A 13327-nucleotide genomic window follows, 5' to 3' on the forward strand; every position below is an offset into this window, starting at 1 on the left:
AGAAGCTGATGCAGAGGCCATGGAGGGATGTTACTTACTGGCTTGCTTCCCCAGGCTTGCTCAGCTTGCTTTCCTGTAGAACCCAAGACTACCAGCCCAGGGATGGCATCACCCACAATGGGCCGGGTCCTTCCACCTTGATCACTGGTTGAGAAAATGCTTTACAGCTGGGTCTCATGGAGGAGACATTTCCTCAACTGAGGCTCCTTTCTCTGTGATAACTCCAACTTGTGTCAAGTTGGCACACAAAACCAGCTAGTACAGGGTTCTTTACCTTCCTCAGGTAGAGGCTATGAGGATTGGGCTCCCCAGACAAGGTCAGAGAAGGGGAAGCCTTGCTGGAAAAGGGAGTCCTCCGTTTTGCACTCAGCTCAGAGGACCTATTTTGACCTGACCTTGTAGACTGCAACCCTAAGTAGCAGGGTTTCCCAACGTGTGTGTGTGTGTGTGTGTGTGTGTGTGTGTGTGTGTGTGTGTGTATTTTATTTGGGGTGGAGGTTGCAAGGGTAAAGGGTGGATATGAGGGGATGGAGCGTGCATACATGAGAGTACAGGTGCCTGTGGAGTCCAGAAGTGAGTAGCCATCCCAGGGAACTAGAATCATAGGCAGTTGTAAGCCTCCCAGCATGGGTTCTGGGATCCAAACTTGCCTCCTTTGCAGGGTCAGTGTGTACATTTGACCTCTGAGCCATTTCTTCAGTCCAGTTAAATCCTTTTTGAGAATCTCTTTGTATCAGTACAAGGACTGCCTCATTCTTGCTATAGTTTTGACTTTGCATGTCTCTCCTGCTATTTTAAGGCTTGTTCCCCAGCCTGTGTTGCTCTTGGAAGATGGTGGGACATTCAGTTTGTAGGCCTACTGAAGAGAAAGAATATTAGAACCTCAATCTCTTCTTGTCTCTTTGCCTCCTATTGCTTGGAAGTGAACGGGCATCTCTGACCCTGTGCTTTACCATGACATTCTGTGTCACCACAGGCCCAAAGCAACAGGGACAGATCCATGGGCTGAAACCATGATTCAAATAAACTTTTCCACCCTTTAAACTAATTTCTCAGATATTTCTGAAATATCACTCACAGTGATTAAAAACAATACATTTCTATTTGCAGGAATTCTATAATTTAACTGTTACTCTTTTACATATAGTTTTTTTTCTCTAACTGCATAAACTCAATTATAGGTAATGAATCAGTAATCATTATTAATTTCTAATATTTTCGATGAACTATGAGCTCAGTGATAGGCTACAAGAAGTCCTGAGTTCAGTCCTTAGTGAGTGTGAAAAAGAGTCAGAGAGAGTAGATAATTAAATATATTTATTTCTTTTTAAAAATTTAAATTTAATTTTATTTGAGCAAATATTTTGCCTGCATGTATGATTGGGTACCACATCTGTGCCTGATATCTGGAGGCCAGCAGGGGGCATCAGATTTCCTAGGGCTGGAGTTACAGATGTTTGTAAGCTGCTGTGCAGGCGCTGAGAATTGAGCAGCCAGTGCTCTTAAGCACCAAACCATCTCCCCAGCCCAGTTAAAAGTATTACTACAAGTTGTTGTTTTAAAAAAATCTCAAAGGCATAGCTTAAAATAATACTACGTAAAGTAACTTGTATTAACATCCAACTTCAGAGGCTCTGTATTTCTGAGGGTAAAATCATAGCAGCTGCTTTCCTGTGAATCAAAGCAAGAACCAACACCCAAGTTTGGTGGTTTGATTTTGTTTTTGTCTCTGATGTTGCTTAGTTTCTGTTAATGGCAGAAACTTTTTGTTCTTAAATTACACTTTATTGAAAAACATCTAGTTTGGTCTTGGACAATAGATAAGGTGATAGCATAAACAGTGGATTGATTCTTTCTGGAAATAGCCTAACGTTGCTCTCAATGCAGTCTTTTTGCTGGGGAATACTGGCCTGTTTGATTCTTTTTTTTTTTTTTCTAGTTAGAAACATTTTATTTAAATGTGTCAAATAAAAACCTACATTTCCAGACCATAAGATGTTAATGCATTCAACAAAAACAGTATTTACTGCTGTGAATTTTACAGAGTAATAATCCAGATCCATTTTGATTAGATGGTTGATGAACCTTCCTAGGTTACACTTTACAGACATAACAAATCCCTTATAATAATGTAAACAAAATAACTTTTCCCTAACGGGGGAACTTGAGAACTTCAGTCCATTCTTTCTGGACTTGCACTTCTGTGTGGACTTCCTGATGGGGAATGACTTCTTTTAGGAGATGGAGATCTGGATTTTGATCGGCTGCTTCTTGGTCGTGAAATAGACCTGGATCTTGATCTCGACCTTGAGTGGGATCTCGATCCTATTATAGAACCAGACCTAGATCTTCTGAGTGAAGCTGATCTTGATCTACAAAGAGACACGGACCTTGATCGTCAAGGAGATGCTGATCTTGACCTCCTACTGCGGCTCCTACTGTGTGAGTGAGAGTATTGCCTTCCCCTGAATTGGGAATGTGATCGTGATCTGCTTCTTCTTCATCGGCTATAGGGATGACAGTCATAAGCATAATGTCCCTTTTCACCACACTCATAGCATCTTCATTAGGATCAAAGGGACGATGGGCAGGTGGCCTATCAAACCGAGATCTCTGAGGCATGCCTGTTGATAATTCAACCCTCACTCGAGAACCACAAATCACTTTCCCATCCAATCCTCCAACCGCATCCTCTGCATCTCTAGAGTCTTCAAATTCCACAAAGGCAAATCCTGGAGGATTTCTGGCAATCCATACAGTTCTTAAGGGCCCATAGTAACTGAATGCCCTTTCTAACTCTACTTTACCAGGGCCAGTTCCCAGGTTACCAACATATACCTTGGTTTCTCCTCCATACCGCCCGTAATGTGACATAATGGCCGGCCCCCATACTCGGCTCTAGCTTGCAGTGCTCACAGCGTGAGTAGCACAGAAGCGGCTACACAACCTCCCCTGCCAGCGATCCCGGCCTGTTTGATTCTTGCTATTTTCTTACAAACACCATACGGGAATTTTCCAACATTCCATCTCTGCACCCATACAACTAGGACAAATTCTAAGAGCCCAGCCTCTGAGAAACCCTTTCTGGGAACCTTCTCCTCTGCACCAACCTTCCTATGTACTGGCCGCCTGTCCATGTTGTCTGTTAACTTTGCAGAAGTCACATGTCCGAATGGGGTCAGGATCAATGATCTATTTAACATTTGGCTTGGGACTTCAATGTAACAGGATCCAGCTTGTGGCTACATCTTTTATGTCAGTGAGTTTTTGTTCTACCCCAAGAAACGTTGGAACAGCATAAGCATGGGCTTCCTAACTGTGGGTCCTGAGGCCCAAGTGCTACTAGGCATTCATGGAGGCAGTTCACTGTGTAAACTAGTGGACATTTCTTAGAACCACAAAGAACTTTCAGCAATCCAAAGTATATTCGAATACCAGTCCTATAGCTTCCTCTGTAAACATTTCAGCGATTTCAAAATTGCTCAATGCCTTCCGTTGTGTTCTTTGTATCATTTCCGAGTGATACAAAGAACAGATATTTTCCAAGTAGATTTGCTAGATTGCTTCTGCTTTAGTTATGTTGCATACTATCATTTACTGTATGTGCCATGCTTGAGAAGTACTATGAAGAGGAAACAAAATCTGTGAGGGCTGAATATTAACCCACCCCTAGGACATTTAGGGGCACATATGTTTGTTGCCACCCCAGGTCTCTCTGTCAGAATCACTGAGAAGTGGCAAGGTGAGTACATCTTCTGGCTGGCAGTGTGGATGCTGGCATGAGTACCTTTGTATCCAGGAACTCTTACTGTATTATGATGCCTTACTTTTCTCTCTGTGTCCTGGGCTGTCAGCACAGCATTCATAGAAACTGGAGCTGCTCAAGGGCTCACCTTAGGCAGTCTTTTCTGCAATGTTTCCAGAAAGAGTCATTCCACCTCCCCTTCCACCCACCCTTTACCCCAGGACCACCTCACTGTAATCCCACAGAGAGCATTGGTCTCCTTTGACTCCAGACTCCAGGGGCAGTGTCATCATCTTTACCCTTCAGTCCGGGCTTGGCCCTTAGTGGATGCTCGGTACAAAGGGTTAAATGAAGACATTGTCCTGTGCAAGTCAACCTTGACGCAAATGTGGTTCTGGGGTGCAGTTCTCCAGAACTGTCATTAAAAATATCCATAAATGAATTGGCTTAAATGTCAGATATTTGTTCTCTGATAGTTTTAGAGACTAAGTAGAAACATCAAGGTACAGAGAGGCCATGCTGCCCTGAAGGAGACAGAAAGATGCATTGTTGCAGGTTTTCTCCCAGCTGTTGAAGCTCTTGGTTTTAGATAGCACAACTTAAACTTAACGTGGTTCTCTCCTGAAGCCATAGTTGTGTCCAGATGTCTCCCTTTAATAAGGACACCAGGCATATTTGACTATTGGTTCATAGTAGCTCTGTAGTTAAGTAACATATATTTTGAGATATTCAGGCTCAGGAACCAATCGTATAGATCTTGTTGGGAACACTTGAGCCCTGCCATGACCAGCCCAGACTGTTTGGTACTAAGGAAGCCTTTGCCAGGAGTTTCCTGGGTCTTTTTCTTGACAACTTTAGCCATGTTGTGGACAGACTCAGAAGCTCACTAAGAGCATAGGAAATCAGTGTTCAGTGGCAAACTCTTAACTAGCATCAGGCATAATTGTGGACAGCGGGGATCTTGTCTCAAGTACCAAACTAAGATTAGGGCCAGAACCCTGAGAGATAGTCAGAGCTGGAAGCTGGGTAGTAATGGAGTCCTTTCACTTCCATTCCACCTTAACCTACTTAGACAACCTCTTCGTGTGCTCTGACGTGCTGTTTCCTGCTGCTGCATGTACCTCTGCTCTCTAGTGCTGGAAATCCAGAACCAAGTCCCACAGCTCAGTGTAAGCTATCCTGAGCCCAGGGCCACTGGAACTCTTCAGCCAGCATCCCTCTCTTGCTGGCCAGAGTTTCTCCTGTGCTCTTTGCATGTGTACATACAGCATAGGGGCCCTTGGAAGGAGGCAGGAGGCAGGTATGAGGCCAGACTTGGATCAGAAGCCTGCCAGGATTTACAAATCAGATCTCCTTTGTTCTCTTTGAGGAGTGTCCTAGTCTCTCAAAAGCTTGTCAGACCTGTCAAAAGACGCTGTGGCAGGTGAACAGCAAATCGTTCTGTGAATGTGAGTAAGGAAGGCACCGCAGCTCAGTAATTACCGTTCTAACAGTCACAGCAATCTCATGCTTCTCCATATTTGATCGAACTTAATACTGACTGCCTCCTCCCTAGTGGCAATACATAAATTAATTAATAGTAGGTTAGATATGAAACTGTGTCTTTCTCTGGGCCATTATTAACTTGTTCTCTGTACCTTTCTTACTTGACTGGTAAATTTCCTTTCAGTCTTAGGAATGAGGTTCCTGTTGCCTCTGTGCTGTTGTGAGTACTGGCATTTTGAGTTTGTACTTCTTTTATTACATTGTGTTTCCTTACTGTAACAAGGTCTTAAGCTCACAAAGATATCACAACTACTTGCTCTGGGGCAGCTAGTAGATATGAGTTGTCCCACTTTTTCTCGTGAGAGTTGGTTAGCAAGAGAAGGTAGTAATTAAGACGTGGCTCTGGTAAGATTCTAGAACTGAATCTCCTGACTGCCCATCATGTACCCTGAGGCGTGGTGGATACACTGCCTATACCTTGGTCTTCTTGTTGGAAAACTGAGTTTTCCACCCCTGAGTTTCTACCCCTCGTGTTGTTGTGATGCTTCTGTTGATCATCACACTGCCATTACTATGACAAACATCATATGAGATGACATATAGGGAAAAGTTTATTTTGTCTCACAGTTTAAGGGGCTTCAGTTCATGGTAGATGTGTTCTGTTTTGGATCCATGACCATGTAGCCCATTTGGTGGGAGAGTTAATAGAGAATGTCTGTTGACCTAATGGTGGCTGGGAAACAAGAGAAAAAGGGACTAGGGCTCCAACTATCCTCTTTGTGACACCTCAGTTCACTTCCTTCTACGAGGCCCACTTACTGAAAGTCCCAGTACTCTCATTACACCTTGGGCTAGATACCAAACCTTTACAATATGGGCCCATGGAAAACATTCAAGATCCAACTTCAACAATACATACAGTTAACATAAAGCATGTTCTTAGAAATGGAAAAGTACATTTAAGAATACCAAATAGAGTATGTTTAGCAGGATGATCATGTCCCTTCGGTCCTGACACAGTACTCATTTGCTTGTCACCCTGTTCCTTCTTATACACACACAATTCTGAGTTCCTAGCTGTACACCACTCATGGGGTCACTACTGAGAAGCAACATAGGCGGAAAGTGGGGTACACCAATGGGAAAGCAGCCACCTGTGTCCTAAAAATATATTTATCAAGTCTCCCCATTTATGGGGGAAAGGAACTATCAAGAAAGTGCTTGAGAGGCTGTGACAAACACTGTAAGGAGACTAGAAGTGGTAGCAAAGGCTCTCTGTGTCACTGCACATAGACTGCTAGTTCCAAAAGACCTCAGCCTTGTTGGGAATGCCCTGGGTTGTGAGGGTAGTGGGAAGTTGGGGAGAAGCAGCATCTGAAGGTGTGCGAACATTCCACCTCCCTCTTCCTTGCTGTACTGTTGCAAGTATGCCCTAGCCCTGGGTTTTTCCTTGTGTTTTCAGGAGCTCGCTGCATCTACTGACTCTCAGGGTGCAGCGGTGGTTCCTGGAGGGCTTAGGGGTGAGATGTCCTGAATCTCAGGCACAGGCTCACTACCTTAACTGCTGTGCAGCTTTGTGCTTGTGCATCACTACACCCCCCACGCCTCAGCTGCTGCCCGTAAGATAGCATCAGGATGCCCCGTTCAATGGTTTCTGGTTAATGAGTGCTTTCATACATCTACTACAGAGTAAACACTCACCCAACCAAGTTTCCCAGCTCACTTCTCACCTGCTCACCTCCCTCCACCTGCCTTCTTATGGCCTCTTAAGGAATCCCTCTTGTGGCCCTTTGTCTCCTTCGCTTAGGCTGGGGCCAGACATGTCCCTGGGCCTCAACAATCAGTACTGAGGTGGGAACCCTAAGTACTCTTAGAGTACTTGTTATTATCTCCTTAGTCTCTCTCCCTAGCCCTAGTATAAACTGTATGCGGATGAAGAGTTTACAATAATCTCTGCAACTGAGGCATGGTGGGCTGGACATGTGGCTCAGCGATAGAGTGCTTGCCTGGTATGCATAAGGCTCTGGGTTCCACCCCAGCACTGAAAATCATGCTAAGTGAAATTCTGTCCTAGTTAGAAGTGGTGACTATACAGAAGGTGCTCACTAAACACTAGTAGATGTGAGCGGTCCAACCATACCATCCATTTAACTTGCTGTGTAGCCAGCCTAGCCTAACCTCAGCTGAGATGTAGTTTCCATTAGATTCTAAGTAGCCACTGTGTCTAGGAACATAACTGGTCACATACCTTAGATCCAGGTGGTTTCTCTCTTGTCTTCCTCCAGGAAGGTTAACTTCCCGTTCAGACATCGTAAGAACAGGAAAAAAGCTCCACATAGTAAGTGATTTGGAGTCAGAGTTAGGGAAAGTGTTTAAACACAACATCTACTGTTTATCTTTAGCTGCAAATACTCCACACATAAAACATAACCTCTGTGTTCCATTTTTTCATCCATAAAGTAGGAATAATACCTTTTATAAGGAGTTGTGAGGGTTATGTGATCATAAACACAAGACAGCACAACACGAGGTGTTTCATGAGCCCTCAGAATTGGAGACCTCATGTAATTATGTTCAATATTATATTTTTTACTTCTGTAACAGCATTTTTGGATTGCAAGGCTGTCCATAAATGTTGAAAGTACGAGATACAGTGCCCCCCAAGGTGAAGTAGAGAGTTGAGAAAATATTTGTGCAGTTGCCAATCTCAGCAGCTTGTAGACATTCTCATGGAATCACAGAAGAGAAGAACTGGTACAGTGCACAGCACATTAGTGCAGGAGGATTAGGGCGAGGCTGCTGATAGCAGCCTCTCGGGGTGGTGCCACTTACATAGCCAAGACACCCTGGCTTGTTATTAGTGCTGCTGGAAATGTCACTTTCCCTTACTCTGAAATTAGTTTTTAAAAGACATTTTATAGTTCTTGGCATTTCCTATGGAACAGACTTTTAAATGAAATTGCTTATTTGGAAGATGTCTTTTACCTTTGAAAACATCTCTTCCCTTGCAAAAATATACCTCCAAATGCACATGCGTGCGTGCGCACATGTGCATGCGCGTGTGCGCGCGCGCACACACACACACACACACACAGAGAGAAAGAGAGGGGGGATGGAAGGAGGGGGAGAGAGAGACACACACACATCTGTGGCAGGGCGCAGGTACAAGATGAAATGTTGGCACAAATCCTGAGTGAAGTTATTTTGCTCTAAGCCCTGGCCAGTTCTTATAGGATAGCTGAAGGCCGCGTGTTTGTGGGCATGTGGCAGGGGCTCTTCGCTCTTATTAGCAATTAGCTGGTGTAGGCCGGATCGTAAAGCATGTAAAATTGAAACATGCAACAACTCCCTTGGTGCTAAACAATGCATTTTGTGCTGTGGGTAAATGCTGTGTCTCCCATCTGCTTTTTAGCACATGTTCAGATGTCAGCACACTTCTGCTAGTTCTTTAGCCTGTTGGAGAGAAAGTGCTCTTCAGTTTAAGACAACACAAGCTTTAGGGCTACAACTTTCCACATTTCAGTTTCAGTCTTTGATTTTTACTCAGACCTATAGCATTATGTGTAGGCAGTGCAACATAAACATGTCATGTTTAAAAGTCTGTAGTTTAAAATGAAATGAAATAGTCAGTGGTAACGTAAGATGTTACTATATGAAGATAATACTGCTCCTCTGCCTGAACCCAGCATGTATGCTGCTTTCCTAACAACTTTCACAACATGCTTCATAGAAAAAATCAACCTAAAGAAAGAGGCATTTTTTATTTGGCTCACAGTTTCAAAGATTTTAGTCCCCAGTCCTTGGCTCCATTGATCCTGGACTCTTCGTGAGGCAGATCAGGATGGCTGTGGAACATTGGAGAGAGGGGATGTTCACTTCATGGAGGACAGAAAGCAAAGCAGCAAGAAAGAAGTGCAGGAAAAGGTACCCCAAGGTTTACCCTTAGTGACTTACTTTGTCCAGCTGTGCCCCATCTTCCACAGTTCTACCCCACTTCTGGTAATCTTTTGAAATTCTTAATCCATTAGTAGATTCAACCACTGATTATGTCCAAACCCTCATGACCCAATTCTTTCTGGGAAAGCCTTACAGATATACCAGACATATGCCTTACAAATTTCCTAAGTATTTCTCAGTCCATTTGGGGTAGCAGTAAAAATTAACCAGCACACACAGTTAATAGTTAGGAAAACTGCTACTTGCTTGTATACCAGACAACTCATAGCTTGAAATCACTTCAGGTCATAGTGGAATTAATGCCTATGTGTTCATTTAAAGCTCAATACTAAATAATTTGGAGGTAAAAGGAATAGACATGAAACCCACCCCACAGAGAACCAAAAGAGAAAATTTAAATATAAATAAGTATAATACAAAATAGAAGACAGCCAGGCATGGTCATGCATACCTTTAATACCAATACTCAGGAGGCAGAGGCAGGGAGACCTCTGGAGTTTGAGGCCAGCCTGCTCTACCCAGTGAGTTTCAGGACAGCCAGGGGTACAAACAGAAACTCTGGCTCTGTACCACCACCACCACCACCACCACCACCACCACCAACAACAACAACAACAACAACAACAACAACAACAACAACAATTGGCATAAAACAGATTGGAAAATGTGCTGTAGGAGTCACAAATCACACACACACACACACACACACACACACACACACTCATTCAGACTTCTGGACTCTGGGAGGTGCAGTCTGTTGTCACTGTGGAACATATTTTCAGCTTAACTAAATGAACATATTTGGGCAGAAATAAATCACTTAGCATGGGTTCTCTGTGGTATTTGAGAATGGAAGTACTGGTAAGTTGAGAATAATAAGAGACCCAACTTGTTAATTAGAGCCGTAGATAGGAGGTTGGAGCTTTTGTTGTCTGTGCCTTTGTGCTGTTCATATTGGAGATATCTCCAAGGTTCAAAGGAAGTGATGTCCCACATGGTTTTCCAGATTGTTTGGAACAAGCAGTGACCAGGATTACTCATTGTGCCCAGGGACAGTTCACATAGAGGCTAGACTGCAGCCACCCCAAGACTATGCCCTGCTTTTTTAACAACTGGTCTTTAGTAAGGGACACAGAGGAATCCCAAATAGTATTCCCTGTAGGCCTTTAAGTGCTGTAAAAGGAAGGAAGGAAGGGAGGAAGGTTGAGAGGGAGAGAGGAAGGAAGGAAAGAAGGAAGGAAGGAGGGAATTGTGTGCTTTTAAGTGGCAAATGGGCAGCATTGGTTTGGTTCAGTGAAGGCCCATCTGAAGAGGTAACATTTATTCTAAGACCAGAGTGATAGGAAGAACTCTGTGGAAGAAGACTGTTTTTGGCAAGGGAAGACATGAATGCAGAGGCCTAAGGTAGGAACAAGTTGGCCTGGTCAAGGACTTAAGGTCACTGTCAGGTTTGAGGGGAGCCATGGTCCTAGTTGGCTACAATAGAGTTATTATCATAGGTTCCTGGCCTTACTCCCTCTCTTCAAAAATCCATCCATGTCAACAATAAGGTCAACTAAAGTGTCAGTATTGGGTTGAACTCTGGGTCCTGAAATCATGTAATGAAACTTCTTTCTTTACAGTCTACCTGCTAGATTCGAAGATGCAGACACAATGTGTGTCCCTGTTTCTCTTCACTGTCTTTATCTAAGGCACAAGGTGGACTCACAGCCAGATGGCAGTCTTACTCCTTTGGGCTACCCCCATTCCTTTCCCCACTACACACTTTAAAAACTCAGATTTCTTCAAGGCAGCCAGTTAAAATTGGTAGTTTTAAAGCCATTCTGGTTCATAGCGTAAATTACTGATAGGATCTGGCTGACACAGAAAAGAATTTGCATCTTTGAAGGATAATTATAGAACAAATGAATCTTCTTCCCTGGGATGACAAGAGAGAGACAACAAAGCCTTTGGCAGTGTTAGGGAGAGGGGAGAGCCACTTGTTTGCTTGGGAGTATGCTCCTGGTAGTCAAGTAGTGGCCACTTTGTCCTCCACCCACAGATTCTCCTAAAAGCTCTGCCTGCAACAGAGTGCAGAGTTCTGTAGTATGAAAGCAGGAAGGGGTCAGAGATGGCACTGGGAGGGGCTGAGCATGGAAGTCAGTAGTGGTTCTCCAAATACACTGATTGTAATTGAATACTATAAAATTGAAAGCTCACTATACTGAGGTATTTTATTTTGGAAAATGTCATCTGCAGTTGGAAGATTAAAAAAAATGATCACAGTGCTCTCTCTTCCATGTCTATATTTAATTTCAACTCTGTTTATGCATGTGAGTGCCAGTAATTTCAAATAATGGTCATGATGAAGGGTCATCACTACACAGATCATTCTGTGCTCCTAATGAAAATTAGAGTTGGAAATTGCTTCCTTATGTGTAGCTCAAACTGCCTTTGCACTAATTTCACTTTATAACTTCCACTTAATCCTCTCCTTACCACCCTTATGAATCCTTCCCTGTCCTTGAAGTTGACTCCTTTGAAATCTTTATGGGTAGTTCTGTTTTCCCTTAAGCTGTGGGTATCCTGATACTTTGTTTCCAACAGTCTTTAAGCTTCTAAGCAAAACAGTCTCTGCTCACTTTTCTCCCTCTGCACTTTTTAATGAGTTCTGGTTCTGGAACACTTGATTTCATGTTGTGGTCAATATAAATGAGCTGAGCCTTGCCTCCTTCTCCCTAACGAATTCATTTCTGTCTTTCTAGCCAAGACCACGTCCTGTTACCCTAATTAGTATTCTCTAATGCTAATCAGGTGGCCAGTAACTCACTTGTTTTTACATCCAATTTCATCAGCTATACAACGAAAATTATCTATATTCTCCATGGGATTCCAAGGAAGACATGTTTTAGCCACGGAGCCACTGAACAGGGGCAGTACTACTAAAGGTGTTTTATCAATGTTTTATGTGTCAACGTGTGTCCCAAGTGTCCCAGGTTTGAGAGGTCAGTGCTGTGAATAGGAAGATCTGCTCATTGACATTTTCCATGTCAAAAGTCACATCTAGTTTAGGGACCAAATATCTGCCTGTCTTGCTTGTTGTCTATAGGGAAAAAGCAAAGAGATGGTGATGTGTATAATTTTTAAGGAACTTCTTAAAGATTTTAATGATTGTATACTCTAGTTTTACTTTATATAAAGAGAGAAGGTGATGTGTTTGGAGAAGACATTGGATTCATTTATTTTTCTAATCTTGGGTACTGTAGTCTAAGAGAGTTCATCGTGTATTGTACAAACTCATTTAGAAGGGTTCTGACCAAAGCAGAGGGTGAGATTTTTAAGAGCCCTCTTTGTATTTATATATACATTGCTGACATGCATCACTGTCATGCTGTACTGAAGGTTCCCAGTCTTACTGTAACTGATGAATAGTTTTTATACCCTGAACAACTGGACCTAGAGATTTCCATGATAGGCTCTGAAATTTTTGTATGTATTTGAATGAAAAATGTAACCACTCTTTGATTTGAAGACTGGGAGTCTTTGTTTCTGAAGAGCTCAACCAGGTAAGGGTCATGCTGAGCCCTCTATGGGACCATGTCCTATCACTCTCAAAGGACAAATTTCCTAGAGTACCTAGCTTCACTATTCCCGACAGTGAGAGACCTTGGTTGTAGATCTCTGTTCTTTGCTAATATCTGTGTATTTGATATTCTGTGTCATCGCTTGTGTTTATGAGCACAGGGGTACTGTGGAAAGACAAAAGACAGGGGAAGGGTGAGTGAGTCCCATTTTCAGATATCACTCTACCAGGCTGATATCTAATCACAGCCAAGTCCTGCTTTAGAGAATGCATAGACTTTATTCATGCCCTGCTGCACTTGGCCCTAACCAAACCCTTAATAAGCACATTTTGTCCCTTAGTGTCTTTAGTTCTAGCAACAGGTAAGTGCTGAAGCCATTGCAAGCTTTGGAATATGGATGAAGGTGGGCAGTAACTAAACTCACATACATTGTGCCTCATTTATAATTGTCCAAGAATTCAGCTCTCAGGTTGTGGTGAATGCGTTTTGTAAAATTTGCTTATTTTTTATTACTTTCGGGTTGAAAGAATTTGTTTATAGACTCTATGGGCATGTTAAATGGGTAGAGGTGAGTATG

General features: G+C 43.0%; 1 protein-coding gene and 1 pseudogene across 2 annotated transcripts in view; one reads left to right on the forward strand and one right to left on the reverse strand.

The window, feature by feature from the left end:
- Jazf1 (JAZF zinc finger 1) overlaps positions 1-13327 on the forward strand; it is a 300528-nt gene that overhangs the window by 37586 nt on the left and 249615 nt on the right. The window lies entirely within an intron of this gene.
- On the reverse strand, positions 1949-2874 carry LOC116903783 (annotated as a pseudogene).

This window comes from Rattus rattus, chromosome 6, assembly GCF_011064425.1.
Source record: "Rattus rattus isolate New Zealand chromosome 6, Rrattus_CSIRO_v1, whole genome shotgun sequence".
In the NCBI taxonomy this organism is placed as follows: domain Eukaryota; kingdom Metazoa; phylum Chordata; class Mammalia; order Rodentia; family Muridae; genus Rattus; species Rattus rattus.